Source organism: Phoca vitulina, unplaced genomic scaffold, assembly GCF_004348235.1.
Source record: "Phoca vitulina isolate PV1807 unplaced genomic scaffold, GSC_HSeal_1.0 scaffold22, whole genome shotgun sequence".
Classification (NCBI taxonomy): Eukaryota; Metazoa; Chordata; class Mammalia; order Carnivora; family Phocidae; genus Phoca; species Phoca vitulina.
In genome coordinates, this window is record NW_022589725.1 from 29503535 (window position 1) to 29516120 (window position 12586).

Below are 12586 nucleotides of genomic sequence, written 5' to 3' on the forward strand. Positions count from 1 at the left end.
CTAGTTCTTCCTGCCTGCTCTGACCACCCCGGTCATGGTCACGATCACAGGCAAAAGGCCGGGCATGAATGCGACATATTGATAGCCTTTTCAACACCTAAAGAAGACATGAGTTGAGGAGAAGCCATTAGATGTTTTCTTTCTGGGCTCCAGCCCTGCGACCTGAGTGTATACCTTTGCACCTACCTATTCTCCAGCCTCAGCCCCAGGGCAGGGACGGCCCCAAAGACTGCCCAGGTTCAGGATTTCCTTTGCTCTAGATCTTCACAGTCCAATCTGGTAGCCACATGTGACTACATGTAGCTATTTAAATTAATTAGGTTTAAATGAAATTTAAAATTCAGTTCATCAGTTGCACTAACCACGTATCAAGTGCGCAGTAGTCACATGTGGCTGTTAGAGTGGACAGTGCAGGCTCAGAACCTTGCCATCACCCCAGAAGGTTCTATCAGACAGCACTGCTCTAGGGGCTCCGTGGGACTCCAGAGGACAGCCCTGGACAATGAGGAATTCTGGTGGCCATTTATAAAAGCATCCTCTCATTTCTGCAGTAACACCTTTCCTCCTTAAAAACAAAAATCTACTTAAATACCATCTAGGTCTAGTATCCGGTATATATGGGGGATGTACCTATGAGAAAGCTGGGCTCTGCAGGCATCAGACCCTGAAGCTGAAAGAGGCTTCTGCTCACTGGTTATCTGCTCTTAAAAAAATAGCCAATAAAGAGGTGGTACTTCTTATTTTTTAAAACAGAACTATTTTAAGGAAGTCTGGCTTCAAAACAGCTTGATGCTATTCACAGGATGGAAAGAGAAAGGATGGCCTTCAGCAGTGAGGACCTCTGGAGCCCCAGGACAACTTTGGTGGGTTCAAGACAGACTCAGGACACCCCAGATCCTCCCTGGGGCTCCACATTCTCTCGGCTCTAGCCCCAGGTTCTCTGCAGTCCCAGGAACACGCCATGGCTCACCTGGCTGGCAGGATGACCTGTCTTGGCAGGATGGATCCAGCCCTGCTTCCCCAACCTTCTCTAGAGGATCTTTGGGAATCTCGACTTCTACGTGGCCCTGGCTTCCTCCCTCATGAAACAGTTTTTTTTTTTTTTTTAAAGATTTTATTTATTTATTTGAGAGAGCGAGAATGAGAGAGAGTACATGAGAGGGGGGAGGGTCAGAGGGAGAAGCAGGCTCCTCGCAGAGCAGGGAGCCGGATGTGGGACTCGATCCCGGGACTCCAGGATCATGACCTGAGCCGAAGGCAGTTGCTTAACCAACTGAGTCACCCAGGCGCCCGCTCATGAAACAGTTTAAACAACCGATCCTGACCTCAGATAGGTTTTGTTCCTCCTCGGGGATGTGCACATGTTGCTGGCATCCTCAGGCCTTGCCACGGCTCAGACCTCCAGCTAGCCCCAGCTGCTAGCAGAACCCAATTCACACACGCAGGCAGAACCATCCAGAAGTGCACCAGCAGCGTTCAACAGTGTACGATGGTACAGATACTCCCACTCCCTTGTCCCTTAGGGAGACACTCCAAGGCCCTGTCCCAGAGGCCCGAGCATGCCCAATGAAACCCACCCCCATTGTTCCTCCCTCCTCTTCCTGTGTCCTTCTCCATATCCCCACCAGTATTTCCCAGGATCACCTCCCAAATAAACTATGTACCCTCAAAATACCTGTTTCAGCGTCTGCTCCTAGGGGAAGCCAACCTAAAATAAAGACTAAATAAATCCCCAAGTGGTTCAAAAGCAGCACAAGAAAGTTCTAGAATCAAGTGAGAAATATGTGCTTGAGATGGGGAGGGGACATCTTTCAAAATCCCCAGAGGAATCTGAGCAATTTCTCAGTGAAGGAACCCATCTGCTTCTCTGTGGGGTCTGGAGCCAATCATCCAGGGGTCCCTGTGGCTTAAGGGGATCCCTGAGATTCAAATATATACTTCTGGGCACTCAGACTGAAAAACAGGTGCCATGGAACCTGCCCATGCTTCAACCAAATAACAATCTGGGGGTTGAAGGGAGTGAGAAAGGGGCACATCATTTAAACACTCTGGAAGATCATTTTCAACACCCTCATCCACGATGGGCCCAGATCCCTGGCAGAGACCCAGCCCACCGGAGTCTTGGTCTCATCAGTCACTCGAGACCTCAGTGAACACCCAGAGCTCACTGGAAACCAGAAGGGGTGGGTGCCAGATGAAAACTGTGTGGGCCTGGGGGTGCAGTGGTGTCGCAGGAAGGGAGAAAGGCCATGTCCTGCCTCTCGTCCCCATGCAGGAAGGGCCAGCAGGCCTCCTTGCCACAGAGAGACGCCCCTTGCTGCCTTCTCCCCCTGCCCGGCAGGATGACACCCTCCCCGGGCTCAGTCAGAGCCCCCACCTCCCCATTTCCTGCACCCCACAGCACACCAGGCTGGTGACTCGAAAAAAGGCCACCACCAGCGGCTGGCACATCCACAGCGCCAAGAGCAACCACCCTCTGACAGAAAAGTAAGAACCTAAAAATGCCCTCGTTGGCATTTATATCCGATCCATCCTTGAATCAGCAAACCAGGGGTTTCCTTTTGCAGCAGAACCAAACAGATTCCCGGTGGACATTTCCAGATGGCCTACACCGCTCATTCCGGTGGGACCTGCAAGAGACAGCCGGGTTAACGGCCCGGCAGCTCACTGCCTAGCTGACTGTGCTGTCTTGGTTTTTCACATGTAATTTTAAACTAATTTAGGCTTAGAAAAGTTGCAAAAGTAATACAGAGGGTCCTCTTATATCTGTCATCCCACTTCCCGTCATGTTAACGTCTTATATAATCACAGCACAATTTTCAAGAACAGAAAATTAGCATCGGTGAATTTAACATTCATTAACTATTTCACCAATTTTGCCCATACTGTCCTTTTTCTGTTGCAGAATTTTATCCATGATCCCGCACTGCATTTAGTGGGTATTTCTTCTTAGTCTCTTCCGTTCTGCGATGATTCCTTAGTCTTTCCTTGTCTCCTGATCTGGACAGGTTTGAAGAGTACTGGTCAGTGATTTTGTAGAAAGTCCTTCAATCTGGGTTTGTTCCATGTTTTCTCCTATCGGAGTGAAGTTTGCATTTTTGGCAAGAATTCCGTTAAAATTATGTTGTGTCCTGTGCATATCAAAGGGTTCGTGATGTCAGTATGTCTTATTACTGGTGATGTTAACCTTGATCACTTGGCTAACTTGGTGTCTTCCAGGTTTCTCCGCTATAAGTGGAATTCTAGAATATATACTCTTGGGTGTCTGGTTCTATTCCCCCTCTCTATCAAGTTTTTGGGATTCATCTGTATTATTGCATGTATTATTTGTTCTATTTCATTGCTATAGAGTGTTCCATTGTATGAATATACCACCACCTCTCTCTACCTCTAGGAGAGGTGGGAAATACCAGGTGTCTCCTTCTTTATTGCCTGCAGCAATATTTGTGCTGGGAGCAGAGTACAACACACAGCCAGTGTTGAGTTGTACAGCGCGCAACCTGTGCAGTTGGACATGGCAATCTATGATCCAAGGAATCACAATTCAGCATGTCAGATTTCTTTACTCCAAGGTATTCTATTGTAATCTCATTTGGGAAACTCAGGGTGAAATCCATACTGTAGCATGGCAGTATAGTTAGTGGGTATGCCCATAAGCTTTGAAATCTTACTCCAAGTTCAAATCTTGTTCTTGCCACTCATGGGCTAGGTAACCTGGAGCAAGTTACTTCCTTACTGTGACTATTCCATCAGTAAAATGGTGTGATGATGGTAGTACCTATCCTGTAAGGCTATGCCAAAAATTAAATGCGATTTGATTACAAGAAAGCCTTTAGCATGGTGTCTGGCATATAATAAGCACATATATCGTTATATTGTTATTATTAAACAAATATTGTTATTATTGAAACATCATTGTAGATTTTTATTATTCACTCATTATTTTTAATATTACAACACTGTTCATTTGCTTTGCAGCCTCCATCTTTGAGGGCAGGGTTTGAAGGAGAATGTATCCCCAGGAGCTTCCAGCAAACAGAATTCCTATGCCTCTTTGTCCCTGAAAGGTCCTGGGGTCATCAACATATAACAATACTCACAGGATGGGTGTGAGAGAATTATTTTAAGGAATTGGCTCACATGATTTGTAGAGGCTGGCGAGACCCAAATCTGCAGGATAGGCCAGCAGGCTGGAGACTCAGGGAAGAGTGGATGTTGTAGCTGGAATCCAAACGTAGACTGAAGTGCAGAATTCCTTCTTCCTCAGGGGAGACAGTATTTTTCTCTTAAGACCTTCAACTGATTGGATGAGGCCCACCCACATAGTAGAGGGCAGTTTGTTTTACCCAAAGTCTACTGATTTATTTTTTTAAAGATTTATTTATTTATTTGAGAGAGAGAGAGAGAATGAGCAGGGGGAGAGGCAGAGGGAGAAGCAGACTCCTCGCTGAGCAGGGAGCCAGATGTGGGACTCGATCCCAGGACCCCAGGGTCATGACCTGAGCCAAAGGCAGACGCTTAACAGACTGAGCCACCCAGGCACCCCAAACTCTACCAATTTAAATGTTAATGTCATCTTAAAAATAACAGCAACATCTAGACTAGTGTTTGACCAAATATCTGGGTTGCATGGCCTTACCCAGTTGATACATAAAATTAACCACCATAGTGGGCTATAGTTTGAGGCCGCTATTGACATAGGTTTCAAGAAGTCAAAATCCCCACAACAGCCAGTGCAGTGACATAAGTGAGGGACTGAACAGGTGGGGCTCACCTCCTGATCTTGAGGAGTGGTGGGGACTGTGGCTAACTGGCAAGCCCACGTCTCACTGAAACAGGTGGCCCATGCTTGGCCCCAATCCACTGTCACACAGGAACACGGTGCAGCAGGAATGCAGAGACGCACCAATTTTTTCAAGAAATATTGAAATGTGGATTTCTATGTGAAATGTTCTATTCCTTTAATGCTGGCAACTAATTAGATTGTTAAAAAATATATGCAGACCAAACAAATCCAAGAATAAGAGGTGCCCCCTGGCAACCCATTCGAAATCTTTGACTCACGGGATCTTACTGAATCTGTCAGCTCCCTTGTTTTCGTTATTCATGAAGCTTCTAATAATAAAAGTTGTAGCTTTGTAGAGGAGGCAGTAAGTTCTTTCAAAGCAGGATTGTCTCTGAAAATCCAGAGCGTGGCTTCTCATGGGTTAGCACGGATCCAGAATCACCTGGAGGGCTTATGAAACTACAGAAGCTGAGCCCACCTCTAGTTTTTGACCCAGGCAATGTGGGATGGAACCTCGGAATTTGCATTTCTAACAAGTTCCCAGGTGATGCTGATGCTGCTGGTCCATTTGAGAACCGTTGGTCTGGAGGGAAAAAGCCAACATGGGTGTGTGGAAAGTGGGTTGGCATCGCCACAGGGCAGGTAGATTCTGCAGTGGGTGGTCATCTGAGTCACCAGGTCACACCGGTCCTGGGCAATTGCTGTGGGGTCATCCCCGTTGTTCGTCCTGTCTGCCTTCCCTCCTGGGACTCTGCTCCTCACAGCTCTGTAAAGAAGCACGAATGATGAATGGCGGTCTGCGTGGTGAAGGCGTCTCCTGTAAGAAGCTGCACCCATGAACCTGCCCCTGCACCCAGGGGCCTGGGAATGAGACTTCTGCTTCATCTCTGACGGTTGCACAACAATGTGAATGTGCTTGAAGCTGCTTAAAAACGCGTAAGGGGCGCCTGGCTGGCGCAGTCGGTGGAGCATGTGATTCTTGATCTCGGGGTTGTGAGTTCAAGCCCCACATTGGGCGTGGAGTTTCTCCATTTTAAAAAAATGGATAAAAGGGTTTGGTTTATAGAAACCCTCTTTCGTGGGCCGAATGGTGGTCTCCAGAAAGATGTTCACATACTAATCTCTGGAATCTGTGAAGATGACGTTATTTAGAAAAGAAGGTCTTTGCAGCTGTAATTAAGTTAAGGATATCAGGATGAGATCATCCTGGATTTTCCAGGTGGGCCTTAAATCCAGCGACGAGTGTCCTCACAAGAGCCACACAGAGGAGAGACGCAGAAATGAGATGAGGCCAGAGGAACACAAAGGCAGAGAACAGATGGATGCAGCCCAAGACCAAGGAACGCCTGAAGCCACCAGAAGCTGGAAGAGGCCCGGAAAGATTCTCCCCTGGAGCCTTCGGAGAGGGCACAGCCTTGCCAACACCTTGATTTTGAACTCCTGGCCTCCAGAACTGTGAGAAAATGAATCTCCCTTGTAATCCGCCCAGTTTGCAGTACTTTGTTACAGCATCCCTGGGTAACAAACACGCCTCCAGAAATGTCAGCGGGAAAACGGAAGGACGAGGCAGGTGACTTGAAAGTGACCGTACTATAGGAAAAGCTTTGACCTATGTCTGCACTTGTCGAACCCAAGCCAGTGCCCCCAACATCAGCAACGCAGTCACCCCTTACCCCAGCCTCCTCCACCCCAGCTATGATAAGCCCTCACCCCAGCCTCCTCCAAGTCACTCAACTCAGCTTTCCTGTGGCTCATGGAAACCAGCTGGGAGCACAAGGCCTACCTCTGAGAAGCTGCCACATGGCCTCTCAGACCCCCAGGAGGCCCAGGCGGGAATTCCCGGGGCCAGATTCCCTGGGTGGGCTCTGTAGCCCCCATAGGAAAAGGAGCAGCAAACCACAGAATTCCTGTACAGCCACAGTGGGGGGGAAGGTCTAGCTCTGTCAGTCCATCCAACCCAAATGGAAGCCAAGTGCTATCTGCAAGGGACACCCCAGCTTCCCTGCAGGGAGCCGGGCTTGCCCCGGGGTGGCTTTTCCCCAGATGCCTGGCCCTGCCTTTGCTGGTTTGCGTCAAACAGAGGCTTCTCTCCAAGGCTGAGAAACAGAAAGGAGATTCTCCCCAGCTGCTCTTTGAGGCTGCCAACAGCCAGTCTCCCCCACCCTCCAATCTAGGCTCTGCCCTCCCTGGCGCACGGATTAGGGTCTCTACAGCTCAGCTGATGTGGAATTGGTGTTCCCCGTGCTTATTCAGGCCTTGCTACCACCCCCCCAAATTAGGAGGGGCCCCAGCCCCCGTGTCAGATTGAGTCACCGTGACCAGATAATCAGGAAGAACAAACTCAAAACCTCTTGAGAATGTCCCCCGCTCCCTGCTCTCCGGGGAGGAGGCTGAGTCAGCAAACACGTGTGCAAGCAGCAGGCTCCTCCCCAAACCTCCCTGGAAGAGAAGATGCTCTGGCAACTCCACTCCATGGATTCCTTCTCTCCCAGACACGGTTTACCTCATGTGCTCAGAATTTCCTATTAAGACAGGGGGGATAAAAAAACAAAACCCGATCTCGAGTCCATCTCGGGGGAACATCGTCTCTGGCCAGAGAGAGGCAACAGTCTGTGAGGAGCACAAGGCTCACGGCCACGTGGCTCCCCCAGAGGCCTGGGAAACGTGGCAGCTCCCAATTCACACCCCCTCCCTGAAAAACTGCTTTTGAAATGAATTTCCCACCTCCAGAGCTTCTGTCTCTCTTTGCTTCTTTCTTTAAATCCATAACCAAGTATCTTCTGAATTTTTCCTTTGGCCGAGAGACACATGCTTCCCTGACCCGCGCCCAGCAACGCCCGCCCCGCCGGCCTGGGCCTCAGCCCGCGCTATCTGCGGCCCCCCAGCCCTGGGCAGTGAGGAGCCCCCCCAACAAAGGGTGGAGGGGGAGCCAAGGCTGGCGGTGTGGGGTGTGGTCCTTGTGTGGGACAAGGCCAGGAGGGGGCTGACAGACAGGTGGGGCTCAACCTCAGCCTCTGGTGAAAGGTCAGGACAGAACCCTGAAGGCACGGCCTTGCCCTCTGAAAAGGTCCTGCCACCTGCCCCTCAAGCAACTGAATTCCCTAAATCCAGCATCCTGGCAATCGGCCCAGCGCCGCGGCCACTGGCGTTTGGTCCAAGCTGGGAATGAATTTAAGAGGGCCCAGTGTTATTAGCGGCACTCCTAAAAGCACCAACATTTTGCTTCTCCTCTGAGCGCGTCCCTCCCCCCACCTCCACTCTTCTGGGGCCCATAGCGTGGAGGGAGGCCACATGGCAGTCCTGGCTTCAGCCAGCCCTGGGCTCCGGCCTGGGCTCAGGCCCCGTCAGCTCTGCCGCTCACACTTGCAGGCCTGAGTCCCAGGGCCAGACGAGGGCCCACATCCCATGTCTTGGAATATTTAAATGCTATAAATCAAGCAAATGAGCTGTTCAGTAAAATAGGCTCCATGCTCCTACCTTGACTCTCTACTTCCATAAGACCTGGGAGACAGGCTCTGAAATCAGAATTCTAGAGCTCCACAGAGTTCCGTGCCTGAAGGTGGCAGGGTAGGGAAAGCTGACCCAGGCCAAGATCCGGCCCCCTGCCTGGCCCCAGAGACTCCCTCTGGGACTGGGAAGGCCTCTTGCGCACTTACATAGTCACCCCGCCCGGAGTCTAAGTCCCACCCACACTTCCACAAAGAGCTGCCCCTTGGCCACCCCAGCACCTACATGCTCTGGTGGCAGGTTGCCTTTCAGGGACAACCCAGGGGAGAGAACCTCATGAACCCTAGGAGGAGGCCTCCTGCCATTTGGGCAGGAAATCCAGGGTCTCAGTTCCATGGGGTTTGGTCCAGAAAGGTCTCACCAGCTCTGAGTAGACCCGTCACACAGCCCCCAGATTCCTCACCTTTGGGAGGGGGCGCAGCCAGGGAAGCGCCAGAGCAGGGGTCTCTAAAGTACAGGGCCTCCCAGTAAGCAGCATCCAGTAAGAATGCTCGGGGCCCAGTGTCCTTCACAGACCCTCTGAGGCCTCAAGTCTCTGTTGGTCACCTGTCTCCACAGGGACACAGGGAAGCCAGGACAGGCAATGCCAAGAGTGTGTTCTGACCCTGAGATGCCTGGGGCTGTCAGGTCAGAGGTTCATCCCTTGGCCCTGTAGTGCTCAGTCAACCCCTGTGTCCTCCTGGATCAGGGTGGGGCACAGAGCCACTAAAAGATACATGGGCCCCTTGGGGCGCCTGGGTGGCTCAGTTGGTTAAGTGCCTGCCTTCGGCTCAGGTCATGATCCCAGGGTCCTGGGATCAAGTCCGCATCGTGCTCCCTGCTCAGTGGGGAGCCTGCTTCTCCCTCTCCCTCTGCTCCTTCTGTTTATGCTCTCTCACTCTCTCTCAATCTCTCTCAAATAAATAAATAAAATCTAAAAAAAAAAATTTTTTTTCAAATAAATTAATTAAAAATATATAGATGGGCCCCCGGCAGACACATCACCCTCTGTAGCCTGTTGAGTGCTTTTAGATGCTTTAACCTGTTTAATCATCACACACATCCTGGTTGAGAGTCACTATGTATAGCCCCATTTTACAGGTGGAGAAGCAGAGGCCCAGAGAGGCGAGGGACTTCACGGGCGATATGCCGTACAGAAAGTGCCCGTTCCTGCCCACCGCTTTTGCCTTGAAATGTCCAGCTGATGTGGGGGACACAAAACCTGCCCTCATCAAATAATCAGAAGGAAGTAAAGAGAAGCTCCTTCTGCGCTCTCCTACTCAACCGCCACGATGACCCCGGGTGTGACGAAGCCCTTCAAGAGCCCTGTCGGGACACCTGTGTGGATGGCACAAAAGCAGCCCTTCCCATTGACCCAGATGAAATCACGTCCATTCGTATGTAACCAGAATATAACTGGGCCACCTGGAGGCCAGTCTGAACATGGAGGGGAATTCAAAGAAAACACAGCCCTCTCTCAAAGCCTTGACTTTTACCCCCCACTAAGGTCTTCTGAAGAGGCAAACACCAGAGGAGAGGAAGGAGGGGGCGGGACCATATTCCAAATCCACTACGAACTTTCTAAAAACCCCTTTACCTTCTCTCTCCAAGTCCCACACCCCAAGCAGGTGCTCACCCAGCCTTCCTCCACTCACCATCAAGGTCTGCTTCTCCTCCCTGCTCCCGTCCTACACACACTCTCCAAGAGATTTTCCCTCTCAGAGTAGCTCCAACTCCCTGGTCTGTAGCATCTTCTGGTTACCTCCCCACCCACGACCTCAATTAACAGAACAAAGGGCCAGGTTAGGGAGGCCCTGCTGAGTCTGTGAGAAAAGGCTGGGAATAAAAATGGGTTTGTCCCTGTCACTTACTTTACCAGGGACTATGGAAAATACAGTCCTTAGTTAGCTGCAGCAGAGGCTACCTGGATATTGTCTCAGCTCCGTCATTCATTAAGGGTGAGACCTGGGTAGGTCACTTACCTTTTGGACCTTGACATAAAGGTGGAAACGGGGTAAAGCAGCTCCTCCCTGAGGGCTGACAGATGCCATGAACTTTGAGCCTGCTAGGTCTGGAGAGGAAGAGTGACAGGCAGGCTCCTAGTCCTGAGAAAAGGCACAGCCTGAATCTCATCAGAAGGAAACGGGCAGACCCAACCTGGAGAACAATTCCTCAAACAATCGGTCTGTGGTCCTCAAAAATGCCAATGTCATAGTGGACAGAGACAGGAAGCTAGAGAGATATGACAAGGGAATGCAGTGTGTGATCTGGGATCTATCCCTGGGTGGGGGCGCCGACAGGGGTCTCTATAAAGGACGTTAGAGGGACAACCAGGGCGTGTGTGCACGGATCCAGCATTCGGTAATAGCTTTGAGTCAATGTTGTATCTCTTGAATTTGATCAAGTGTATGGAGGGAGTGGAAGAAGATGGCTTGTGTGGAGGACATTCACACCGAAGGAGTCAGGAGCACAGCGATGGGAGGTCTCTAACTCCTTTGAACGTTTCAGAAGCTAATAACAATAGCGTGAGTGTATATGTATGTGTGTGTATGATGTATATTACACATACGGAGAGAAAGAGAGCAGAGTACAAAATGTTAGCAATTGGGAAACCTGGGTGATTTTTGGTCCTGTTTTTGTAAGTTTTCTGTGAATGTATTTCAAAACAAAAAGTTTTAAGAAAAACACAGTGGGACACAAAAGCGCTGAGGTTACGAATTTTAAGCTCTCCAAAGAGGCTTGCTATTCCCCTCATTCATTCAGCAGTGACTGCGCCCGCTCTACCTGCCAGACTGCTAGGAGGTGGGATGCAGGGAACAAAGGACCCAGGCCAGAAGGCGGGGCCAGGGCCAGGTGTGCTCCCCGCCCCCCCCCCCCACCCGGACACTGGAGCTCTCATGGTCTTAGAGGGGGCTGGGGCCTCCTGCCCATGGGCCCTTCCTGGGAATTGCCCTCACCACGAGATTACACCCCGTCCCGCATTGAACGTCTGGTCATCTGGGGATGTGATTACATGCCTGGCCCTTTGCCTGGATTCAGGATAACTCTAAAGGCTGTCCTACTTCAGGCCTCTGCTAGGGGCAGCACGAACCCTCCCACCCTGAGACAACATCAAAGTTCAGCTTCTCCCTTTGCCCAGAGCTCTCTTCCAAAACCTCCTCACACAACCCCCGTCTCCCAGTTTGTGTCCAGGGAACCTGATCAGTAATAGAGGCCCAATAAGAAACAAATGCCATGGTCAGATTAGGATCATTCAGGTAGGCGATGAAAGGGACTATTTTCCAAGGTGGGGGGAGGGCCATGTTGTCCCTCGTGACCTGAGGCTAGGAGCAACTGAGCTGTTACCACCCCTGTGCCTAAGTCCCAAGAGGCAGGGTGGTTCCCGGAATGGAAGAGAAGGGTTATTGGAAGAAAGCCACCCTGAACGAAGCTGGTCCTTCAAGTAGTCCAAGATGGCCCTGCCAGAAGGGATCCATAGAAATAAACGCCTTTCTTCATGCTCCTCCTCTCCCCTGACTCCTGTCGGTGCTCCCTACTGGCTGACCCCCGCCCAGAGCCACCTGCATAAGCGCTGGTGTTGCACATGGTGTGTGGTCAGCCCCCGGGGCACAAGGGGCAACAATGGTAAGGTGGGTTCGGGCAGCAGATGGTAGACACCCAGTGTGGGGTCCAACACTCTACCCCTTCCAGAATCATGGAAGTGCTGAACTTCCCCGGGAAATGGAACGTATTTTGCACCTAATTTTGAGGACCCCATGGATGCTCCCCCACGGAGGCACTGTGCCCCAGGTTAAACTACACAGTGCTGCAAAGTGGTCATAGTAGAGCCAGGGGCTATGGGAGGGAGAACAAAGGATACAGCACGGGAAGGGTGCCCATCTCCTCGTCTTACAAAGTTGGGAATCGAGAGAGTCCCAAAGCTGGAAATCAGCAACTGCTGTTCAATAGGAGCTGTCTGCAGAAGAACCAGAAGTAGTAACAGAGTTGAAACATCGGGAGGAGTGAGGTAAACCCTTACCTTAGCCATCATAGAGTGAGTAGCTGGTGTCTAAAGATGGTAACTGAGGAGTGGAAGTGTAAGTATGTGATTTGGAGAAATCTCCACACTGGAATTCTCCAGACTGGAGAAAAACCATCAACGGGAACTGCTGAAAGATGTCGTCTCTGGGGATGGGGACCGGGGGTGAGTAGGGGGCAAGTACGATGGGTAAGATGCAATTGCTTTCACTGTAGGCTTTTCTGATATATCTGAGTTGTTGCCAGTATGTTATGGCCAGGTACTATTACTCTGATAAATATAAATATTTTATAATA